General features: G+C 43.9%; 1 protein-coding gene across 5 annotated transcripts in view; it reads right to left on the bottom strand.

The window, feature by feature from the left end:
- The window catches only part of LOC135100385 (ran-specific GTPase-activating protein-like), a 63,982-nt gene extending 63,300 nt beyond the window's left edge, over window positions 1–682 (bottom strand). For 4 of the 5 annotated variants that reach the window (XR_010268649.1, XM_064003214.1, XM_064003207.1 and 1 more), the window contains exon 1: window positions 545–682. The gene's annotated coding sequence lies outside the window, so the exon portion shown is untranslated. The remainder of the gene's footprint in view (window positions 1–544) is intronic. The other variant, XM_064003212.1, reaches the window with a different exon arrangement.
- Window positions 683–10,000: the final 9,318 nt, after the last annotated feature.

Consider the following 10,000-nt stretch of genomic DNA (forward strand, 5'->3'; position numbering starts at 1 on the left):
CCTTGCAACACGCCTCCTCCTTCACCTTTCCCTCTTCCTGCCCCCTCCTCTCTTCTCACTCCTGTCACCCCCTTCAAGATACATCCGAGATACAGCAATACATGTAACAGTGATTTATGCAGACGTCTGAAGCACTGAAACAGTGAAACACTGAAGAAGCAAGTTGAAAGATCGGGTGAAATAATGAAAAGGAAAGAGTTAACGAGTGATTGAGGTGGTTAGCCTGCTCTGCGCGACTCGGTGTGAGCAGACGTCGTCACTGAACAGCTGAGCGGGGAGGCAGGGAGGGAGGGAGGGAGCAAGATGGAGTTTTAAAATATAGGTAGCAAGTTATTGTTATTTTGTTTATTTATAGAAATGAAAATGAGTGAACGTGACGATGAAAGACCAAGAAATAGAAGGAGAAGAACGCAGAGGAGGAGGAGACAAGAGAAAGATGACAATAATTCAGTAGGAAAACTTCAACTGGAGCTGTTCCTACCGGCCGCCACTACTTGACTGGCTGAAAGTACACGGTTACTTCACCTCACCTCACCACACTCACCTCAGTCAGCCTGCCAGCACCTCACTCGTGTCCTCGCCTTCACGCTGCCACTAAAGTCACTTCCCACACGCAGCACAGACCAGTATTTTCCCTGCTACACCCTCGCTCTTCCTGACACTCTCTGCACCCTCCACTCCCTTCCTCTACCCTTCCTCCACCAGCGCTCCCTCCCTCCACCAGTTTTCTAGTTCCGTGTTATATTTCAGTGAATAAAGGAGTGACATCAGTTGTAAATATTTGACCCACACTTACCAAACCAATAAAAGATTTAGACCTCCACTGAAATGTTCATGATTACACAGAGATTACCCAACTTTGCGTGACAGGCAGGCTGACGTGTCCAAGGGAGGGGAGGAGTGAAGGGAGGGTCAGCGGAGGAATACAGGGAGGGAGAGGAATGAAGGGGAAGCAGATGGAGGAGATCCACTCACAGGATTCTGCGTTGTTGATTTGTGTGTGGAAGTATCGTGGGTTTTGCCTGCCTCCATTGTTGCTCGTCTGCTGAATTAAGTAAGTGTCACAGAGAGAGAGAGAGAGAGAGAGAGAGAGAGAGAACACGGCTGCAAGACACCACCAGTGACACCATCACCACCACCATTACTATTACCACCAACACCATTCCTTCTTCACAGATATCCACACCACCACCACCACCACCTCCACCACCGCCACCCACATCATTACCACCACCATCGCCATGACTATCACCACTATCACCACCACCACTGTTCCTGCCTCCTAGTCCATTATCTCCGCCACCACCACCATCACCACCACCACCATCCGATTAAGGAACACAAGACAGTGCACCAGATATTAATGAAAGCGCGCCATTATACCCTGTCATTAATTGTTGCCTCCTCTAATGACCCATCAACGCCATTACATTCTCCTCCTCCTCCTCCTCCTCCTCCTTGTATCTTCTTTCTCTCCACCTCTCTTATTTTTCTCTTTATCTATCTTCCACCTCCACCACCACCATTTCCACCATTACCAACACCTCCTCCCGCTACATCAATTAACTACCTAATCACCACCACCCCGCCACTGGCTCCTCCCTAACAGGATAATTGGCGGCCGCTAATTGGCTGAGAGTTAGGCAGTTAGCGGAGCATTATCTTAACCTCTGGGTAAAGGGAGGAGGAGGAGGAGGAGGAGGAAGAAGAGGAAAGGTGTTTATGACGAATGTTGAGGTGTAAGAATGATGATGAGGAGGAAGAGGAAAAGAAGGAAGAAGAAGAAGAGGAGGAGGAGGAGGAGGAGATAAAGCCAAGGTGTTTATGAGGACCTGGAATGAAAAGAACGAAGGTGAACGATGAGGAGGAGAAGGAGGAGGGGAAGTAGAAGGAAGAGAAGAAGAAAAAAAGGTGTATTAGTGTACTGGAGGAGGAGGAGAAGGAGGAAGAGTAAAAATGAACGATAAGAGGAGAGAAAGAGGAGAAGGAAGAGGAGAAGGGATCAACATAGAGTAGGAAGAGGAAGAGGAATAAGGATGAACATGGACAAGAAATGAAAATGAAAGAGAAGAGGAGGAGGAGGAGGAGGAGGGAGGAAGGAGGAATCATATTAATAAAGGGAGAAGAGAAAGAGAAGTAAAGATGAACAATAAGAGACGAGAAGGAGAAGGAGGAAGAGGAGGAGGAGGAAGGAGTAAGGATATCAGTAAAAGAGAAGGAGGAAAGGAATCACGGATGAAGGAAAGAGGAAGAAGGAAATAGGGAGAAGGAAGGGAAAAGGATGAACACTGAGGAGAAGGGAGGAGGAAATAGGGGAGAGAGAGGCGGTGATTCTATGGGCGATATAATACTATAGCGATATGTTAGGACACGACCCCCACTGAGGGACAGAACTACCCCCCTACCTCTCTCTCTCTCTCTCTCTCTCTCTCTCTCTCTCTCTCTCTCTCTCTCTCTCTCTCTCTCTCTCTCTCTCTCTCTCCGCTACTGCGCTGTTCAGTGTCAGTTCGTAGTGTTCTTTGTTATATGTAATTTTTGCTGCTTAGAAGAATGTAATGGTTTAATTTCTGTCAGATTTGTTATATCGTATGAGGTGACAGATGGATTTACTGTAATGATAATGTCTGGGTTCTCTGTCTCACTCATCTTCCGTCTCCTGTCTTCCTGTATTTTTATCACTTCCGCTTTTTATCTTCTACAGTGTTTCAGTATCCTTATTTTCGCTTTCTGTTTCCTATGTCCTTTTAGTATTTCGATCACTTTCTCTTCTTGTCTCCTATCTTCTGTATTTCCAACTATTTCTGTGTCTATTTTTCCCACTGCCTTCATCACCTCCACTTTCCATCTATCAATATCTTCATCGCCTCTTCTCCTCCAACGATGTACTTTAATGTATTACTATATATTTAAGGTTAAGATACGCTATCTTGATTTACCCCGCTTTAAACTTGTATCATCATAACTTAAGTGCATCAAACTTTCTCAGTAAATTGTTAAACTACTAAACTGGCAATGACACACAGAAGTCCGGAGGTGTGTTCCTGATGACTTGTTCAGTAATGTGGTGGTTTCCCGTGCTCGGCTTGCAGGTTGGAATCTTTGCCACGGTGCCTGTCTCTCTGTGCTCAGGTTTATTGGAGCTCTCTGTTGAGTTGCTCGGTGTTTCAGTGTATTGAATCTTATGGTGGTGCAATACAAGGGTGGTGGGTGTGACAAGAGTACCTTTTAGATGATATATATAATAGTAACTTGCTTCTTAGTGTGCTACGAGAAATATGTAATAAACAGGATAACTTGACGAGATGGTAGAGAGGTAGAACGAAAAGGATGATAGACGTACTGAATACTGAATGAACCGATGAGGGTGATGGGTGTAACAAGAAGTATATTTCAGATAACAGATACAATAGTAACTTGCTTCTTAGGTTACTACAAGAAATATGTAATGAATAGAATAACTTGACGAGATGGTGGAGGAAAAGGATGAAAAGCATTACAAAGCACTGAATACTGAATGAAGCAATGAGGGCGATGGATGGAACGAGAAGTACATATCAGATAACAGATATAATAATACCTTCAATGTGAGGCTACGTAAAGGATGTGTGGTATTAATGTGATAACTACACGTGAATGTAAGGCTACGTAAAGGATGTGTGGTATTAATGTGATAACTACACGTGAATGTAAGGCTACGTAAAGGATGTGTGGTATTAATGTGATAACTACACGTGAATGTAAGGCTACGTAAAGGATGTGTGGTATTAATGTGATAACTACACGTGAATGTAAGGCTACGTAAAGGATGTGTGGTATTAATGTGATAACTACACGTGAATGTAAGGCTACGTAAAGGATGTGTGGTATTAATGTGATAACTACACGTGAATGTAAGGCTACGTAAAGGATGTGTGGTATTAATGTGATAACAACACGTGAATGTAAGGCTACGTAAAGGATGTGTGCTATTAATGTGATAACTACACGAAGACTAAAGAGAAGTATTGTGGATGCACTGAAGGAACACCAGATGAAGGTTGTAACAAGCATATTTCAGACTATTAATCAAATAATAGCTTAAGTGTGAAGAGTTGGTGGAAGATAAGTAGTATTGTCTTGCTAACCTGACCAGCTGTTGACGTTATGAGGCAGGAATTCTCTTTGATCACGAGAAAAACTGTTCAATTTTCAATCTGTTGTTGCTATTAATACTGTTTCGTTCTTTCTGCAGTAATTGTTACTTTAGGTGTAGTGGAGATGACTCATACTAATCATAATGGTAACTGCTGAACCAACAGTAGTAGCGGTAGTAGTAGTAGTAGTAGTAGTAGTAGTAGTAGTAGTAGTAGTAGTAGTAGTAGTAGTAGTAGTAGTAGTGTTGTTGTTGTTGTTGTTGTTGTTGTTGTTGTTGTTGTTGTTGTTGTTGTTGTTGTTGTTGTTGTTGTTGTTGTTGTTGTTGTTGTTGTTGTTGTTGTTGTTGTTGTTGTTGTTGTTGTTGTTGTTGTTGTTGTTGTTGTTGTTGTTGTTGTTGTTGTTGTTGTTGTTGTTGTTGTTGTTGTTGTTGTTGTTGTTGTTGTTGTTGTTGTTGTAAAAATAGTAGTAGTAGTAATAGTAGTAGTAGTAGTAGTAGTAGTAAATAATTGCATCAAGTATACAGATCTATTGAGTAGAAAAGTTGTATTACAAAGGATTACACATGCGCGGGAATATATACAGGGTGCCCCTCGAGTTACATACTTCGGGATCTGATAGTTCAAGTAATTCCAAGTCGAAAATATTTTATACACAAATGGTGTGTTTTGCTTTATTTTGCAAGAAATGGACGTGTAAGTTGTGTGGCGGGAACCGCTCGCCTGGTGGGCCTCCGCCTTTTTCCTTCCCCCCCTGGCTCGCTACGTAACGAGTGGCGCCGCGCAGCATCAAGTGATCATTTTTGTGTACAATCTGTGCAGTCAAAGCCTTACAGGAAACACCAAATGATAAATTAATTTTTTGTATGAGTCAGTGAAGAAAATGTACATGTAATACAGCAATGTAGTGGTTGTTAAGTGCTACATTTTAAACATACGTGGCAAATCAACAGGTTCATGACGGCTGCCCAGCGTTCCTGCCACTCCCGTAAAGATTATTTAGATTATTTGATATTCTTTTTAAGTGGTACTGTGTTGAGCTGCTCCAGTACGTTCAGCTGCTGCAGAAGTACTGGGGAAACATCGTTTCTCACCAAGAAGCAGACACATTCTGTAGAACACTGCTATCTGTGTGTCCTCTGTCTGGATGCCTGCGTCTTTATCCTCCTGCACCAGCCCGGGCATTCGCACCACAGAATGAATATCATGTCCGAATACTCACTGTTATTGAATGTGAAAGGCACCTTCACCGTAGCGAAGAGTTGCACTTTGGCAGCCACCTGATGGGGCGCCCTGTCACTTACATGTCAAAGCGTAAACAGTTGGCGGGATAAAAGTTGCAGTGCGTTGCCATGTATGATTAAATAGCACTTAACCACTATATTGCTGTGTTACCCATACATTTTCTTCACTGACACATACAAAATTTTAGTTTGTCATTTTCTGTCTCCTGTATGGCTTTGACTGCAGAGATTGTACTCAAAAAATAAATAAATGAATAAATAAATAAATAACTGCAGCGCGGCACCACGAGGACTTAGCGCGCCAAGGCGGGAAGGAAGAAGGAGGAGGAGGCCAACCCCCCCAACCCCTTTTTTTTTTTTTTTTATATAGGAAGGATACTGGCCAAGGGCAACAAAAATCTAATAAAAAAAAAAATGCCCACTGAAATGCCAGTCCCTTAAAAGGGTCAAAGCAGTGGTCAAAAATTGGTGGATAAGTGTCTTGAAACCTCCCTCTTGAAGGAATTCAAGTCATAGGAAGGTGGAAATACAGAAGCAGGCAAGGAGTTCCAGAGTTTACCAGAGAAAGGGATGAATGATTGAGAATACTGGTTAACTCTTGCGTTAGAGAGGTGGACAGAATAGGGGTGAGAGAAAGAAGAAAGTCTTGTGCAGCGAGGCCGCGGAAGGAGGGGAGGCATGCAGTTAGCAAGATCAGAAGAGCAGTTGGCATGAAAATAGCGGTAGAAGACAGCTAGATATGCAACATTGCGGCGGTGAGAGAGGGGCTGAAGACAGTCAGTTAGAGGAGAGGAGTTGATGAGACGAGAAGCTTTTGATTCCACCCTGTCTAGAAGAGCAGTATGAGTGGAACCCCCCAGACATGTGAAGCATACTCCATACATGGACGGATAAGGCCCTTGTACGAGTACAGAGTTAGCAGCTGGGGGGGTGAGAAAAACTGGCGGAGACGTCTCAGAACACCTAACTTCATAGAAGCTGTTTTAGCTAGAGATGAGATGTGAAGTTTCCAGTTCAGATTATAAGTAAAGGACAGACCGAGGATGTTCAGTGTAGAAGAGGGGGACAGTTGAGTGTCATTGAAGAAGAGGGGATAGTTGTCTGGAAGATTGTGTCGAGTTGATAGATGGAGGAATTGAGTTTTTGAGGCATTGAACAATACCAAGTTTGCCCTGCCCCAATCAGAAATTTTAGAAAGATCAGAAGTCAGGCGTTCTGTGGCTTCCCTGCGTGATATGTTTACCTCCTGAAGGGTTGGACGTCTATGAAAAGACGTGGAAAAGTGCAGGGTGGTATTATCAGCATAGGAGTGGATAGGACAAGACGTTTGATTTAGAAGATCATTAATGAATAATAAGAAGAGAGTGGGTGACAGGACAGAACCCTGAGGAACACCACTGTTAATAGATTTAGGAGAAGAACAGTGACCGTCTACCACAGCAGCAATAGAACGGTCAGAAAGGAAACTTGAGATGAAGTTACAGAGAGAAGGATAGAAACCGTAGGAGGGTAGTTTGGAAATCAAAGCTTTGTGCCAGACTCTATCAAAAGCTTTTGATATGTCCAAGGCAACAGCAAAAGTTTCACCAAAGTCTCTAAAAGAGGATGACCAAGACTCAGTAAGGAAAGCCAGAAGATCACCAGTAGAGCGGCCTTGACGGAACCCATACTGGCGATCAGATAGAAGGTTGTGAAGTGATAGATGTTTAAGAATCTTCCTGTTGAGGATAGATTCAAAAACTTTAGATAAGCCTATAAAATATTTTTGACTTAGAATTACTTAAACTATCAAATCTCGAAGTATGTCCCTTAACTCGCGGGACAATATGTATATATAAAGAGAGAGAGAGATAGAGGGGGGCGGGCAGAGGGGGGAAAGGGTAGAATCGGAAAGTGATGGAAAGGAAGCATGATGGATGAAAAGATAAAGAAAAGGAAAATAATTACAAGGGGGAAGATAATGAAAATCGTAATAGAAACGAAGAAAGGAAATTTGATGGACGAAAGAAAAGAAATATAGGTAAATGAGGGGAGATGACAAAGGAAAAGATTAGAAAGGGGACAGAAAAGAGAGAGAGAGAGAGAGAGAGAGAGAGAGAGAGAGAGAGAGAGAGAGAGAGAGAGAGAAATAGGACAACGTAGAAAAGGAAGGGAAAATGCTTGAAAGAGGAGAAAAGAGGGAAAAAATAAATAGGACGGGGAAAAAGGAGAGAGAGAGAGAGAGAGAGAGAGAGAGAGAGAGAGAGAGAGAGAGAGAGAGAGAGAGAGAGAGAGAGAGAGAACCAGGAAGCAAGGACTGGAACATGGTTGGTGTGATCTACAGACGCTAACATATTGAAGGGTGGCGGGGGGAGGGGGCAGAAGAGAGGAGAGAAGTGAGAGCGGGGGAGAGGGTCGCCACACCAACACGCTTAATTTAGACGCGCTTAACTTTCGCGAACACCTTCACGCGAGAAAAAAGCAAGAGAGCGGGAAAGACGGAAGATCTATTGAGGGAGAGGAAGGAAACGAAGGGTGGAGGAGGAGGAAAGGAGGAAGGAGGAGGAGGGAGGAAAAAAGTCAGGAGCATGATCGCGAAAATATGTTCCCGTGGGTGTAAATCAGTGAATCTTCCCCCTCTAACCAAGGAGAGAGAAAGATTGATAGTATCCCCCCCCCCCCTCTCTCTCTCTCTCTCTCTCTCTCTCTCTCTCTCTCTTACTCACTCTCCCTCTCTCCCTCCATCCATCCCTCCCTCCCGAAGCGATGTAGTTCAAGTTTTCTCCCTCCCTCCCCTTTTCCTCCTCCTTCTCCTCCTTCCCTTCCTTTCTCAGTCTCTCTCTCTCTCTCTCTCTCTCTCTCTCTCTCTCTCTCTCTCTCTCTCTCTCTCTCTCTCTCTCTCTCTCTCTCTCACCTGTAGGTACACGCCAGTCACTCTTGACATTGAGAGGCGAGGCCATCATGGTGGACCCGCCCCCCCAGCGCCAGGCCAGCGGGGGAAGGGGAGGGGGGGTGTTAGTGATAGTGGTGGTGGTGGGGGTGGTGGGGGTGGGAGGGGTGAAGGTAGTGGTGGTGGTGGTGGTGGTGGGGGGAAGAGGAGAGGGAAGCTAGTGTTGGTGGAGGTGGTAGTGGTAGCAGTGGTGATGAGGAGGGATGGAGAAGTAAGTGGTGGTGATGGTGGTGGTATTACGTAGTAGTAGTAGTAATAGTAGTAGCAGTAGGAGGAAGAGAGGGAGGAGCAGCAGTAGTAGTTATTTTAGCAGTATGTGACAAATAACACCAATATTTTTCTTTGGTGACGTGAAATATTATTGTTATTGTTACTTGTTCTTACTTATTGTTATTGTTACTTGTGTCTGGTGTTCACTCATTCACTTCAGGTCTTCCTCTAATTCTTCCTTCCTTGATTCCCTCGTGTCTCTTTTCCCTCTCCCTCACTCACTTTCTTTGCAAACTCTCCTTTCCCTTTCATTTCCTGTCACTCTTTGCATCTCGTCTTTTTGTCTTTCCCATTTCCCATTCTCTCCCTTTGTTTTCATCTTTCTCTTCTTCTTCCTTTTCTTCATTTCTTCATTTATATTTATCTCTTTTCCTTTTTTGATTCTTTCCTTCTTTTCTTTTCCATCTCCTTCCATACTCCATCTCTCTTTACGTATTTTTTCCTCTTTTATTTCTTTATTCTTCTTTTGTTTTCTTTTACCTCTCTTTTTTTCTATTTTTCCCCCCTTGCCTTTCCATTTGATTCCATCTTTCAACCATGTTTTTTTTTTTTCCTCATCTTTCCCTTATTTCTAAATCATATCTTCCTTCCTTCCCTCTCTTCCTTCCTTCCTTCCTTCCTTCCCTGCTTTGCATCCTCCTCCTCTCTCTCCATCGTATACCCTCTCTCTCTCTCTCCTCTCTCTCTCCAGTTTCTCCTAAGTATCTTCCCTTCTCTACTTATCCTCTCCTTTTCCTCCGTCTACCTTCCCCTCTCACTGCTCTCCTCTCCTTTCCTCTCCTCTGCATCTCCACCAATACTAATGCCTCATTTTCACTTAATCTCCGTTTCTGTTACATAAAGACAAAAGGTTAGATTTTCCTGTAGGGTGAATGAGTGTTTAAAGAACGAGTAGTTAGTTAAAATACACTAATATTTCATCGTTCGCTTCCCTTTTTTTCTTTTCTTATGAATCTATGTATGCCGTTCTCTTTTCATCTAGTGCACGCACACACACACACACACACACACACACACACACATACCTACAACCTGTCCTTTTCCTCCTCCTCTACATACCTACAACCTGTCCTTTTCCTCCTCCTCTTTCTCCACCTCCTCCTCCTCCTCCTCCTCCTCCTCCTCCTCCTCCTCCTCCTCCTCCTCCTCCTCCTCCTCCTCCTCCCGCAGTACTCACCCTGTGTCTTGTTTTGCAGGTTGTACCCCAGCAGGCCCCTCTTCAGGTCCAGCGGGTTCTCTGGTAAGTACAGGCTGCAGGTCCCTCGTACATGGTGGTGGTGGTGTCAGGGCTCTCTCTCTCTCTCTCTCTCTCTCTCTCTCTCTCTCTCTCTCTCTCTCTCTCTCTCTCTCTCTCTCTCTCTCTCTCTCTCGTAATCTTTTCTTTCTTTCGCTTTTTTTCTTATTTTTTCTTTTACTTTTTGTATTTT

Source organism: Scylla paramamosain, chromosome 5, assembly GCF_035594125.1.
Source record: "Scylla paramamosain isolate STU-SP2022 chromosome 5, ASM3559412v1, whole genome shotgun sequence".
Classification (NCBI taxonomy): Eukaryota; Metazoa; Arthropoda; class Malacostraca; order Decapoda; family Portunidae; genus Scylla; species Scylla paramamosain.